Below are 15,548 nucleotides of genomic sequence, written 5' to 3'. Positions count from 1 at the left end.
CACTCCTGGAAATGGAAAAAAGAACACATTGACACCGGTGTGTCAGACCCACCATACTTGCTCCGGACACTGCGAGAGGGCTGTACAAGCAATGATCACACGCACGGCACAGCGGACACACCAGGAACCGCGGTGTTGGCCGTCGAATGGCGCTAGCTGCGCAGCATTTGTGCACCGCCGCCGTCAGTGTCAGCCAGTTTGCCGTGGCATACGGAGCTCCATCGCAGTCTTTAACACTGGTAGCATGCCGCGACAGCGTGGACGTGAACCGTATGTGCAGTTGACGGACTTTGAGCGAGGGCGTATAGTGGGCATGCGGGAGGCCGGGTGGACGTACCGCCGAATTGCTCAACACGTGGGGCGTGAGGTCTCCACAGTACATCGATGTTGTCGCCAGTGGTCGGCGGAAGGTGCACGTGCCCGTCGACCTGGGACCGGACCGCAGCGACGCACGGATGCACGCCAAGACCCTAGGATCCTACGCAGTGCCGTAGGGGACCGCACCGCCACTTCCCAGCAAATTAGGGACACTGTTGCTCCTGGGGTATTGGCGAGGACCATTCGCAACCGTCTCCATGAAGCTGGGCTACGGTCCCGCACACCGTTAGGCAGTCATCCGCTCACGCCCCAACATCGTGCAGCCCGCCTCCAGTGGTGTCGCGACAGGCGTGAATGGAGGGACGAATGGAGACGTGTCGTCTTCAGCGATGAGAGTCGCTTCTGCCTTGGTGCCAATGATGGTCGTATGCGTGTTTGGCGCCGTGCAGGTGAGCGCCACAATCAGGACTGCATACGAGCGAGGCACACAGGGCCAACACCCGGCATCATGGTGTGGGGAGCGATCTCCTACACTGGCCGTACACCACTGGTGATCGTCGAGGGGACACTGAATAGTGCACGGTACATCCAAACCGTCATCGAACCCATCGTTCTACCATTCCTAGACCGGCAGGGAACTTGCTGTTCCAACAGGACAATGCACGTCCGCATGTATCCCGTGCCACCCAACGTGCTCTGGAAGGTGTACGTCAACTACCCTGTCCAGCAAGATCTCCGGATCTGTCCCCCATTGAGCATGTTTGGGACTGGATGAAGCGTCGTCTCACGCGGTCTGCACGTCCAGCACGAACGCTGGTCCAACTGAGGCGCCAGGTGGAAATGGCATGGCAAACCGTTCCACAGGACTACATCCAGCATCTCTACGATCGTCTCCATGGGAGAATAGCAGCCTGCATTGCTGCGAAAGGTGGATATACACTGTACTAGTGCCGACATTGTGCATGCTCTGTTGCCTGTGTCTATGTGCCTGTGGTTCTGTCAGTGTGATCATGTGATGTATCTGACCCCAGGAATGTGTCAATAAAGTTTCCCCTTCCTGGGACAATGCATTCACGGTGTTCTTATTTCAATTTCCAGGAGTGTAAATAACCCGGGAATTGTATTTTCATCTCTCATTTATTCCAGAGACAACCCGTTTCCACATTCCATTATGCCATCATCAGGCCCTGTATGGTAACATGGTTGCTGAACTTATACTCCGAGACAAAATACTATGCGAAAACGAACCAATATCCACACCAGCGTACGTAACACGACTGTACGCTCGCAAACAGTTGGAGGTGTATTACATACCCTGGATCGGATATTGGTTCGCTTTTGAATGAAATTTTGTCTGGCAATATAACCTCAGCCACCATGTTAACATAGAGGGCCTGATGATGGCTCAATGGAGTGCCGAAACCGGTTGCCCTGCAGTAAATCAAAGATGAAACTGCAGCTGTTGGTTTATTTATTGCTGTATATATACATAAAACAGCTATCGTCCTATCCTTCCTCCTAGCAAGGATGGATGACGTGAAAAAAGACAGGAGTCTCTGTCTCTTTATTTGAAACAAAGTCGTGTCAGAATTCTGACATTGCCTCATTTCCTGTATCTTATTTCATGTATAAATTAAATAACACGGAATCTAATACCATCCCTTGCCAACGGCCTTGCCGCAGTGGTATCACCGGTTCCCGTCGGATCACCGAAGTTAAGCGCTGTCGGGCTGGACTAGCACTTAGATGGGTGACCATCCGGTCTGCCGGGAGCTGTTGGCAAGTGGGGTGTACTCAGCTCTTGTGGCATACGGCCGGGAGAGCGGTGTACTGACCACATGCCCCTCCATATCCGCATGCAGTGATGCCTGTGGTCTGAGGATGACATGGCGGCCGGTCGGTACCTTTGGGCTTTCATGGCCTGTTCGGGAGGACAGGAGGAGGAGGAGGAGGACTATCATCCCTTAAACAAGATGACTATTCAGGGCATCTATTTTAACAAAGCTAGAAACGAGCTGAAATGCAGCAGCATTATGGTTAGTGTGCCGCAGAAGATTTCTGATTTTTAGGTATAGCCGTTTATAATAGGAAAACAAAATGATCCTACTGTATGTCAGCTGCTGACTTGAAACACACTGAATATGAGTCCGTATTGTAGTATTCGTAAGATAGCTCATGTTCACCTTAAAATTTGGCCATCAGATTCAAATACACTCCTGGAAATGGAAAAAAGAACACATTGACACCGGTGTGTCAGACCCACCATACTTGCTCCGAACACTGCGAGAGGGCTGTACAAGCAATGATCACACGCACGGCACAGCGGACACACCAGGAACCGCGGTGTTGGCCGTCGAATGGCGCTAGCTGCGCAGCATTTGTGCACCGCCGCCGTCAGTGTCAGCCAGTTTGCCGTGGCATACGGAGCTCCATCGCAGTCTTTAACACTGGTAGCATGCCGCGACAGCGTGGACGTGAACCGTATGTGCAGTTGACGGACTTTGAGCGAGGGCGTATAGTGGGCATGCGGGAGGCCGGGTGGACGTACCGCCGAATTGCTCAACACGTGGGGCGTCAGGTCTCCACAGTACATCGATGTTGTCGCCAGTGGTCGGCGGAAGGTGCACGTGCCCGTCGACCTGGGACCGGACAGCAGCGACGCACGGATGCACGCCAAGACCGTAGGATCCTACGCAGTGCCGTAGGGGACCGCACCGCCACTTCCCAGCAAATTATGGACACTGTTGCTCCTGGGGTATCGGCGAGGACCATTCGCAACCGTCTCCATGAAGCTGGGCTACGGTCCCGCACACCGTTAGGCAGTCTTCCGCTCACGCCCCAACATCGTGCAGCCCGCCTCCAGTGGTGTCGCGACAGGTGTGAATGGAGGGACGAATGGAGACGTGTCGTCTTCAGCGATGAGAGTCGCTTCTGCCTTGGTGCCAATGATGGTCGTAAGCGTGTTTGGCGCCGTGCAGGTGAGCGCCACAATCAGGACTGCATACGACCGAGGCACACAGGGCCAACACCCGGCATCATGGTGTGAGGAGCGATCTCCTACACTGGCCGTACACCACTGGTGATCGTCGAGGGGACACTGAATAGTGCACGGTACATCCAAACCGTCATCGAACCCATCGTTCTACCATTCCTAGACCGGCAAGGGAACTTGCTGTTCCAACAGGACAATGCACGTCCGCATGTATCCCGTGCCACCCAACGTGCTCTAGAAGGTGTAAGTCAACTACCCTGGCCAGCAAGATCTCCGGATCTGTCCCCCATTGAGCATGTTTGGGACTGGATGAAGCGTCGTCTCACGCGGTCTGCACGTCCAGCACGAACGCTGGTCCAACTGAGGCGCCAGGTGGAAATGGCATGGCAAGCCGTTCCACAGGACTACATCCAGCATCTCTACGATCGTCTCCATGGGAGAATAGCAGCCTGCATTGCTGCGAAAGGTGGATATACACTGTACTAGTGCCGACATTGTGCATGCTCTGTTGCCTGTGTCTATGTGCCTGTGGTTCTGCCAGTGTGATCATGTGATGTATCTGACCCCAGGAATGTGTCAATAAAGTTTCCCCTTCCTGGGACAATGAATTCACGGTGTTCTTATTTCAATTTCCAGGAGTGTACATCGGAAAACCCTGTTTGCTCTTGTTCGCCTTGGATTAAGATGCAGAAAAACTTAATTTGAGCTATTTATTGACATAAAAATCTGGATTAAAAATTCGGAATTTGAAAGCATAATAGGAAAGAAGCACAAATTACTTTGGGAGTTTGGGAGTTTAATTTTATTTTCTTTAAATAGATCAATATACGAGTACACTATGACTTACTTGTCATGTAAGAAACAGGCAAACACATTAAACCTTTCCGTGATACCAAACTCTTACGTGAGTTTTAAAACTCTTGTGATATCATAAATGTATTCCAAGTACAGAAATAATGTCCACGAGCTAGAGCATTGTTTCATGATCTACGTATTCCGGTAATGTAAACGTATTAGGAAAATTAAATATATATACTTATTTAAATGATAGTCATACGTTGTCAAAGCCGCTTGGAAGGATTGGAACATCTGTTCAACAACAAAAAAGAGGGCTACCTCGCATCTAATTAGTTATTTTGCCAATGATGCAAAGAAAAGGTTAAATTTTGTCGGCTAGTGCAATAATCCCAGTACCAAAGTAGATATGTGCTGACGGGTGTGAGTATATGGGAAGCATCAATTTAATAAGCCAAGCTTGCAAAATATTAAGATAAATTATCTCGAAAAGAACTAAACGACTGGAGTCATGTTGGTGCACTCAAAGTCGTACTGACCGCACGAATTACTTTACAAACCTAAGTAGCATTTGAAGATTCAGAAAAATAAATTGACAGTTTAGCCTGGAATACACTGGAGTACAGTACTCTGTGTTCCTACGTTATCAGGAATAAAGTGTAGGGACCGAAATGTTATCTAAAACGTCTACAGAAACCAGGAAGCGGTTCTAACAATAGAAGCACATGAAAGCTAAACTGTGAGCGAATCTGCACAGAGAAATCAATAAGGGAAATCATGAAGAAATTTGGGAAAGGAATTATTGTTAGATGAAAGAAAATTAAAAATTTAACGTTTTATAGTGAGCTTCAGATCATGTCAGGGACACAAGGGATTTTGGAACGTAAGTTCAACGTACTGGATAATGTCCTCCAAATATGATCGAACATCAACAAAAGTAAAACAGACTTAATGGTGTGGAGTATTAAATCACTTAATTCTCTGGGATTTGGGTTAAAAAATTAAACACGAAATGTGTTAGGAGAGTCTTATTATTTGAGCATCAAAGTAACTGACGATGGCTGATGCAGCAGGATGCAAAATGAAATAGCAAGAGAAGCGTTTCTAAAAATCGACCATAAATTAAATATTAGAAACTCGTCTATGAAGTATCAGTCTGGAGTCTAACCTAATATGTAACTGTATCTATAAAGAAAAGAAGAGAAAAATGCTGGAATCGATTCGGGAAGAGATGATATTTATGGCACAATTTCTCTAATAGAAAGGATGGGTTAGTAGGACATCCCCCGAAGCTTGAAGGAATACATAGATCTGTAATGCAGGCAAGATAACGACCGCAGGTCTGGTACGCCAACAAGGCTCAGTATGATTTTAGGCAGTTTTCCACGCTCGTAGAGGCAAATTCAGATCCGTATTTCCCGCTTCATAAAATATGATGCACAAACAAAGTACGATAACTGACAGAACAAGTTTTACACGATTCGCAGACAGGTGGGGGCAAGCAACTTCCCTCGCTTAAGGTAAGTGGGGGCCAAGTTAAAACAAAAACCAGTTTGCCAAATCATGAGAAACATAGGACGCCGTATGACAGGATAAACGTTAGGTTCAAATGGCTCTGAGCACTATGGGACTTAACAACTGAGGTTATCAGGCCCCTAGAACTTAGAACTACTTAAACCTAACTAACCTAAGGACATCACATACAACCATGCCCGAGGCAGGATTCGAACCTGCGACCGTTGCGGTCACGCGGTTCCAGACTGAAACGCCTAGAACAGCTCGTCCACAACGGCCGGCTAAACGCTAGGGCAGAGAGATATAAGGGGAGGGGGGAGGGAGGGAAATGTCGGCGTCAAAAATTGTAGAGAGAGATCAAGCCACTAATATGGCAAACAGTTTCAATGGCACGTACGTTGTACCTGTATAAGTTAATTAGAGTCAAGTAAATGTGGGCTTCTGTAGTTAGATAGAGATGAAGAGATTTGCACGGCATGTGGAAAAAGCTGCATCAATGCGCTTTTTATTCCTTTTATTTTTGCCAGATAATCAACATTTATTGTATGAGGGAAATCTGATTTCCTTTTTTAGCTGCACAAGAATTATTCGTCAAATGTGCGCAGGTGTGTTGTAAGAGCTACTTCTGCACTACACACCACTGACTAGAGAAGGTTTGGATTCATTGAGAGCCTGCAGTCTGTAGGCAGAGATGGGCAGTAGTCCCTGGAGAACGAATTAGTCGCATATTCAGTTGGTGCTTCTCGAGTGAATCACGATGATGGGTCAGTTACCATCCGCAGCTTACGGAGTGTGTCGGCCATAGTCTGAACAGCGTTAAAGTGCTCCCCCCTCGATGCGCCTTCTGAAAACTTCCTTTTGTTTAGTATAGTGGCATCATTACAAGTTAATAATAATTTGTAGTAGGCTACCGTATGTTTCTTGACATTTTGACTCGGTTCTTACATTGTGATGTTCGTAACACCAACAGACCTTGTAGCTGGCTTAGCACATCCGTATTACGTAAGTCAGTGCGTATCCTGTAATCCATGTTGCTTGATTGATGGCGGATATCGAACCTTCTCGAGGTATGTTAATGAGACTACCCACCGGCTTACAAATCTCGCGTACTGATGTGAGGTACACATTAATTTTGCTCAGTTCGTCGTTTGTCGGAATTTTACAACGAGGAACCACTCTAATCTTACTGTAGATGAGGGTTGTGGACGTTTCTCCAGACGACACTTCGACAATGGTAACTTCTCTCAGACACGATTTCGCTTATCGGTTTCAGTCAAGAATTCATACAGTTTAGAGACAGGTAGTGGCACCTGGGAGCTACTCACATTGTGTACGCAGCTGCACTCGAAGTAGTATGGCCTAATGATGCATAGAAAGTAAAGGCGTCGAACGTAAGGTCACAACAGCAACAACAGTGTTGGTTCAAATAGCTCTGAGCATTATGGGGCTCAACTTCTGAGGTCATTAGTCCCCTAGAACTTAGAACTAGTTAAACCTAACTAACCTAAGGACATCACACACATCCATGCCCGCGGCAGGATTCGAACCTGCTACCGTAGCGGTCTCGCGGTTTCAGACTGCAGCGCCTAGAACCGCACGGCCACAATAGTGTAATTCATAGCCATCTGATATACGTTACAGCTCTACAGCTGATTCTGCGAACACCATTGACCCCTTTAACCCAATGAGACAGTATTTCAATAGCGTACTGATTGCCGTGAAGTCAAATTTAATACATATCGGCTAATTTAATTATTTTGCGTGTCAGCTAGTACGATGTTGAGTATGGTGGGCCTCAAAACAGTCTTCTAAGCGCATAACAACAGCGCACTTTTTATTCTGCATGCACTTTTATCTCTTTTCACTCTTCAGCAGTGCACAACACACCTATTTATGATACTTTTTTCTCACTTGATGATATGTACATCAGGAAAAGAGCGCATGCCTTTGCTTGAAATAGGAAATTTGGAAATTTGTGGTAAGGTCTTATAGGACCAAACTGCTAAGGCCATCGGTTGCTAAGATTACACACTACATAAATCTAACTTAAACTAACTTACGCTAAGGACAACACATACACCCATGCCCGAGGGAGGACTCGAACCTCCGACGGGGGAAGATGCACGGACCTCGACAAGGCGCCTTAGAACGCGCAACTACCCCGCACGGCTTTCCTGAACTCTCACAATGTTCGTACTCGCCGGTGGTCGCACGAGAACAGAGAACACACGTGGCTGTGCGCGTGCTACCGGTTGTTACGTAACGTCAGTGTAGCAATTTTTTTTTTTATTTCGTCTGATGTTGTGATACACAGTCAAGAAATTGAAAATACGTGTGCCAGTAAAATAAAAAAAAAATTCTACAGAAGGCCAAGTGCAGACACCTGAGCGCGAAGTCAGGATAGCTGCTGGGAACCTGTGAATTGTCTACGACACTAGTAAAATATTATTAGAGATCAGTTACTTATTCACAATGTACGTAAGTCGTCGTTCTTTTGTACCAGCCTCGAATGTTGCTCATTCAGCCACTTGTTGGCCTTCTGGTGACGTTCATCGAATCAGCACAGCGGTTGCGCGCCCAGGAGATGTCAGCGGCCTATGCGCCGCGGCAAACACCCTGCAAGCATGTGCGGCCATTTCGGCTGGTAGCTGGAGTGTACTTCGTCCCACTCTGAATTCTACATAACCCTTTATGACCCATCCACAATGTACCTGGTATCGGCAGTCATGTGGTCTGTTGATCTCCTCCCTAGCCTTGGAAGGAGTCAGCACCCGAAGGCGCCTGAATGTTGGAAAGCAACGTGGCCCCAAGAGGTCGTGTTGCTGGCTTCACTGTGGAAGTCCAGTACTGGCAGCACTCTACGATGTGTCGTTGTTGGAAGACAGAGAGATCCTCCATCAGTAGATGGTAGGCGGCGAGCAGCATTATGTTCCATCAGCTGAAGACCATTATCTTGAGTAGATCCTCGGCTAGCTCATAGACCATGCTGGAGCGTCTAGGACGTAGGTTCTATTACTGTGAATGCTGTCGATCCCAATAATCAACTCACTGTGAGAGCTGGAGATCTAGAGTATTTAAAGGGCGCTAGTGCGAGGCTGAGAATGCCGGCCGCTGTGGCCGGGCGGTTCTAGGCGCCTCAGACCGGAACCGCGCTGCTGCCACGGTCGCAGGTTCGATTCCTGCCTCGGGCTTAGGTTAGTTAGGTTTAAGTAGTTCTAAGTTCTAGGGGACTGATGACCTCAGATGTTGAGTCCGATAGTGCTCAGAGCCATTTTGAACATGCTCAGTAGCTAACTGTTACCCATGTCTCGGTTCCTTCACTTTCCTGTTGCAGTCGGTTTCCTGCTGAATGCATATGCTTACTCGGCAGACTGTGCAGTCGACCTGACGCTCTTTCGACATATTAGCTCGTTTTCCGATTCCGCCTCTGTCTCTGGCATAACTTGAATTTCCCTATAGCAGTCTGAATGAGTTTTAATAATTCTTTTCTAATTTCTACCCCCTACTATTACGTGCCGTAACATTTTTATATTCTTTCACTGTGAGTCGCACGGTTGGGAAGAGAGGTGCCATCTGGTCTTGAAAGTCTACGCCGCCCGTCTTCTTTTTCACTTTGTTTACTAATGACATCTACCAAGTGACATAAATGGCCTGCGTTTCGTTTTAGAAATGGCTTAAATGGTTCATATGGCTCTGAGCACTATGGGACTTAACAGCTATGGTGATCAGTCCCCTAGAACTTAGAACTACTTAAACCTAACTAACCTAAGGACATCACACAACACCAAGTCATCACGAGGCAGAGAAAATCCCTGACCCTGCCGGGAATCGAACCCGGGCGCGGGAAGCGAGAACGCTACCGCACGACCACGAGCTGCGGACGTTTTAGAAATAAGAGCCATTATAAGGTGTTCGAAAATTCCCCTTATAGAGTTCTAGGACTTGTAGAGTTGGTTGAGTACATAATATTTCGCATAGGGACTCATGTTGGAGAACCTACCGTTTCAGTTAAGAGTGCAACGCGTCCACGTCTACTGACGGAAGGTGAAAAGTCTCAGACTTGCTAATCCTGCTAAGCAATGGGGTAGGTAGGATGACGTGTACTACGTCAGGTGGTCAAGTGATGTCACTTAACGTCTGCCTTGCTGCGAGGCCTATTCAATGCCTGTGCGTCTCCGATACAGTAAACATGGTTCAGTATACGTTTTCAGAATACACAGACATGCTCCTTGTGCTTGGCGAAGCTCGAGGTAACAGAAGAGCTGCTAGTCTGCTGAATCACGAACGTATTCCACAACACAGCACTCCATTGCACAGACCTTTTGCTCAAATTCTGCAGCCGCCCCGAGAAACAGGTACCTTCACCGTTGAGGAGGCAGGACTGTGGTGCTCCACGGCAATGCCGCACGCCCGAATCTGAAGATGTACTGCATCGTGATGAAGAGAACCTGTCAACGAGTACTCTAACAATTGCGCATGCAGTGTGTGTTAGTCACAGTATCGTTTGGGACGTTCTACATGAGCAGCAATTACATCCGTACCACCTAAAAAGGGCACACATTATGGGCCCAGCCGATTTTTCACAGTGCATTCACGTGGTTCCTGCATCAGTGAGTCGGCACACCCCTGTTACCACGTCCAGTTCTCTTCACAGATGAACTTACGTTCACTAGGGACTGTGTTCTGAATTCGCGAAACAGCCTCGTCTGGGCAAATGAAAACCCGCTGCCACAAGGGAGTTCAACACTGGTTTGGTATTACCGTGTGTTCACGTACTCTGGACCGTCGTGTGATTGGACCACACCTCCTCCCACTCGAGCTAATTGACCCAGCATACTTTATCTTACTACAAAATATATTTGGTCAGTTCTTGGAAGCTGTGACATTGAATTTTAGTCAGAGAATGTGGTTTCAGCTTGATAGTGCACTACCTTACTTCTCACGTGCGGTTCGCAGAAATCTCAACAGACGAAATGGTGAAACATGGATAGGCCGATACTGTCCTACCGCATGGCTGCAGTGATCGCCGGATTTATCTCCTACGTACTACTTCGTGTGGGGTTGTATGTACCGTTTAATTTACGAGACTGCTATAGAGACAGAGGAAGATCTGCTGGCTCGAGTTCTGGCCGCTGCACTAGAAAGTGAAGAGACATCCGGTGGGATGGAGAGTGTGTACCAGAACATGCTTCGTAGATACAGTTTCTGTAAAAAATAGGTGGCGGCCACATCCAGCCGCTGTTGTAATGCTTCACTACAGTAGTGCACGTACAGTAGCTGGACTCCTTTTTTGTCTTGGAGTAACGTCAACACATAATGCTTAAGTATTAATACAAACAATTGTGCTTAAGTAATAAATGGATGTTTCGTTATGTTTCCTGTCGAATTATTGCCTAGTAATTGCACTGTGTCACGCCTAATTCAATTTATCGAGCAGACGTGGATGGGTTAAATACCTGGACTTAAATCTCTGGATTAGCTAGAAAGTGAACTACCCGCATTTTTGTGCCGAAGGGCACATTTTCGAGCTGAGCTCGTCGTACAATTTAAACGCCTTAGCGACCTCGTACGTGTACACCTCGTCATTTGATGCAATTGAGTTAATGGAGATGTGAGGGAATTGAGAACGCCCCGAGCTTGCTGGCGCCACTTGCTGTATTTACCCACAGCAGCGACTGCAGCCGCCCTCGCGCCGAGTTAGGCCGACGAGCGCAGCGGTAATGCCAGTTGGGCTGGCTCCTTCGCAGGGGCTTCAGCGCGGCCGGCGCGGGGCAGGGATGGCACTTCGGCGGATTCCTTTGCGCCGGCCGCCGCCCCCTCGTCTGCATTTCTTTTCCTGGGCCTCCCTCTGTGCTAACATTCTTCCCGTACTTGATGCTGTTCCCCTTCTCACTCACCTTTCCCCCGGGGAATTTCCACTCTGCCTTTTTATTTCTCTTTCTCCTCTGGTAACAGAGTTTGCGACGGCTAGCACCGCTTCTTTGAGGTCTGTGTCTGTTCTCTACTGTATTACCACGTTCCTACACCTCTAATTTACGTCACTGACAGCACTGCGCCTCCTGAAGACCGTGTAACGCACTATACCAAGCACTCTAACTTCCGAATATCATTAGTGAACGCATTACCCTACTTGCTATCTTAAAAAATAGCCGAAGAGTGACTTCATATCAAGTAAGATACAAATCTCCTACTACAGCCTCTTCACTTTCGACAGGTGACAGTTTCTTAATTAATTTGTACGAATCGAGCAGCAAAAGCGGTATAGTCCCAAGACCTACCGCCGCACAATCAAATTTTCCTAAGAAGCAAGTGGCATGCGCTTAAATTGCTGGGAAATTTCAGTTCACATATTTTATCACATCTTTATAACAAGGGAAACTGTTGTTCTCTTGGCGTCACAAGTCACCCGATTGTGTTGATGTGGACCCAACCAATTCCTCACCTGTCCAGGTTCTTCAGCTCAGCATAGCCCTCAGTTGTGTATCTAAATAACGTGACAATTTTATATCAGTTATTTCCAAAAGTTTCAGTAACGTTACTTTTTTCGTAATTACGTCATAAATAAAGGAATTTGACACGCAAACAGAAAATTTTCAGTTTAACCATTACGAAATAGTTTGTTGCGTACGAGTGCAAAAACAATCATTCTTTTTAACATAAAAACATCCTCTACTTTTACTCATGATATTCCCTTATTTAATTACTATCCGTCGCCCTGTGGCACTTAATTTCCGTTGTCAAATTTACTGACTTTTTAAACTGATATAAAGCTATTTTTCTTCATTATATACTGGGGTAACAAAAGTCTTGGTATACCTTCTAATATTCCAGAATGTTCTTCAAAGCCGGCCGGAGTGGCCGTGCGGTTCTGGGCGCTGCAGTCTGGAGTCGAGCGCCCGCTACGGTCGCAGGTTCGAATCCTGCCTCGGGCATGGATGTGTGTACTGTCCTTAGGTTAGTTAGGTTTAATTAGTTCTAAGTTCTAGACGACTGATGACCTCAGAAGTTAAGTCGCATAGTGCTCAGAGCCATTTGTTCTTCAAAGCAGTAGCGAATAATTGTGGCCCGGTGACATGGCGCATTGTCATTTATAAAAACACCGTCGTTGTTGAGGAGCACGAGCCAGACCATTTCCTGTCAACACTGTCCACTCTGTTGTGGAGCCACCAACAACTTGCACAGTGCCTTGTCGACAACCTGAGTTCATGACTTCATGGGGTCTGCGCCAAACTCGAACCCTACCATAAGCTTTTACCAAATGGAATCGGGACTCATCCGAACAGGCCACGGGTTTCCAGTTGTCTAGGGTCCAACCGATATGGTCACGACCTCAGAAGAGGTGCATCGGGCGATGCCACGCTGTTAGAAAAACCACTTGCGTCCGTCGTCTGCTACCGTAACCCATAAACGCCAAATTTCGCCGCACTGTCCTAAGAGATACGTTCGTTCTTACGTCCCACACTGATTACTGCTGTTGTTTCAGTCAGTACTGCTTGTCTGTTAGCACTGACAACTTTATGTAGACATCGCTGCTCTCGGTCGTTAAGTGAAAACCATCAGACACTGGGTTGTCCGCGGTGAGAGGTAATGTCTGAAATTTGTATTGTCGGCACACTATTGATAGAGTGGATGTTGAAATATTGAATTCCCTAACGATTTCCGAAACGAAATGTTCCATGCGTCTAGCTCCAACTAGCATTGCGCGTTTAGAGGCTGTTAATTTCCACCGTGCGGCCACAACCACGTCGGAAATCTCTTCACATGAACCACCTGAGCACCAATTACAGCTCTGCCAATGCACCGTCCTTTTATACCTCATGTTCGTGATACTACCGTCATCTATATATGTGCATATCGCTATCCCATGACTTTTGTTACCTCAGTGTAGTATCTTTACAAGATAGTGGCTGAGTGGTACCATCGTTTTATAGCTTCCCTCTAGTACAAAGAAAATATCGGGTAGTCACTTACATAAATAGATAAATATGTCTGGAGTAGAATTCTTCTTGCAGCTCAGAAATAAACTTCTAAAATAACGTATAAGGATTACTCGTCTCTGTTGGGTAAAACAGGGGAGATAATTTATGGTGACTCTGGTACATATTACATTCATAGAAAACTAAACCGTAATGGCACAGTCCGGTGCTAAAGTACCATAAAACGTGCACTATTCACGTACCACCTTCCGCATTATGTCTTTCCATCAAGTTGTGGTTCGCATCACACTCGACTTCTACGACAGCAAGCACGTACATTATGGCAGCATTCAAGCATTCACCAGCTGGTTACAGATGTAGCAGTTACCGAAGTCACAGAAAATTAGTGTTCCTCTTCGGCCAATAGACCTGAAGGACTAGATTACATTGTCCTACTTCTTTGCTTCTATAGCACAAAAATGGTTTGTCTGTGTGCTTGGAATGCTATTCAGATTAGTATCTATCCTGTTCTTTTCCAAGATTTTGAGATGGAATTAACAAATATCTCGTCAACTAAACAGCTAGAGTTTCTGAGCAAATTTGTGCCGTCAGAGAGAAATTACAAAAAAGTGGCAACTTGATAAGCGAAATATTTCGTTTATTCAGGTGAGGTCATGATGCCGAGAATTGTCGTAAGTATAGGACTACGCGGTAGTCGAAACTAAGAAATAATAAAACACCACTTGCCAAATCAACAGTAACACAAGCGTACTACAAATGTATAGTTCGATTAACGTGGTCGTCTAAAGGATACTATTATCGGTGAATGTAATACGCCGACACAAACACAAACCCCAATTGTGTAGAACTTGAAACATATGGACATAAAAATGCTAAAATATAAATAATAAATAAAAATCTACATCCGAGTGGATACTTTCACTTTGCCTAGATCTTTACCAATAATTTAAACAGCATTATACGTAGCAAATTATCCGCGAGTTATTTAGTTATTCATATTAATACTTCAAATAAATCGCAGGAATTAAGCAACATGGTATTCACGTTAGAAGTAAGTAATATAATGCTTACTGTCGAATAACAACTTTGTAATCAATACAAATTAATCCAATGATTGTTCTGAAACAAAAGGTTATCAGCAATTTTTTTCAAATGTTTTGAGCACTTAATCTCGGGATAGTTGTAAGAACGTCAGGGAAAATAAAATGGGTTAATAACTAGATTTTTCAAAGAAAAAAGTTAAACCGTGCTTAATCATGACATTTTCATCCAAGACAGCATCTTGTGATACACACTTATGTATCAAAGTTAAACATAAAAAGGAAAAGAGAAATAACAAGAGATTGCCTTAGCTACCATGGTAAATGATCGTGAAGAGATCTAAAACTAAAATTATGCAGTCTGTATAGGAAAGGTGTAAACCCACTGTTCAAAGAAGCACTTAATTTAAACATAAAGAATAGGAGTTACCTCTAATGTACCAACGCGTACAGGTCTGAGCAGAACGTAATTTTTATAAGGGTTCCGTGCTTCAATATGTAATAACAGAACCCTTTTAAGATCGCTTTGTTGTCCGTCTGTCCGTGTGTGTGTGTGTGTGTGTGTGTGTGTGTGTGTGTGTGTGTGTGTGTGTGTGTGCTTGTCTGTCTGTCACGACTGTTAAGACCCCTTTTTCTCAAGAACGAGTGGACGTATCCAGTTCAAATATATGTCATATATTAAGGCATAGCATCCTCTTACAGTAAAACGTTTAAGCTTCTAAGGCAATTCAGTCGAAAGATTCGGTCATTTATGACACATATTTTGATAATCGAAAACTCACTCATCAAAACCTATACGGTACTTCTCATGGACCTACAATAACGAAATTTACCAAGAAGTAAGGTTTCACAGTAAAAGTAAACGTAGACATCCGAAAATTCTTAATCTGTAATTACATAACACGAAAAAACGTTTTTTTTTTCTTTTTCATCCATATGTCTTTTTGTTAA

At 45.7% G+C, this 15,548-nt stretch overlaps 1 pseudogene; it reads left to right on the top strand.

Annotated features, from left to right (window-relative positions):
- The first annotated feature begins 1,982 nt into the window (after positions 1–1,982).
- Positions 1,983–2,100, top strand: LOC124597695 (annotated as a pseudogene).
- The last annotated feature ends 13,448 nt before the right edge of the window (positions 2,101–15,548 follow it).

This window comes from Schistocerca americana, chromosome 2, assembly GCF_021461395.2.
Source record: "Schistocerca americana isolate TAMUIC-IGC-003095 chromosome 2, iqSchAmer2.1, whole genome shotgun sequence".
Classification (NCBI taxonomy): Eukaryota; Metazoa; Arthropoda; class Insecta; order Orthoptera; family Acrididae; genus Schistocerca; species Schistocerca americana.
This window is presented reverse-complemented; position numbering and strand designations above follow the sequence as displayed.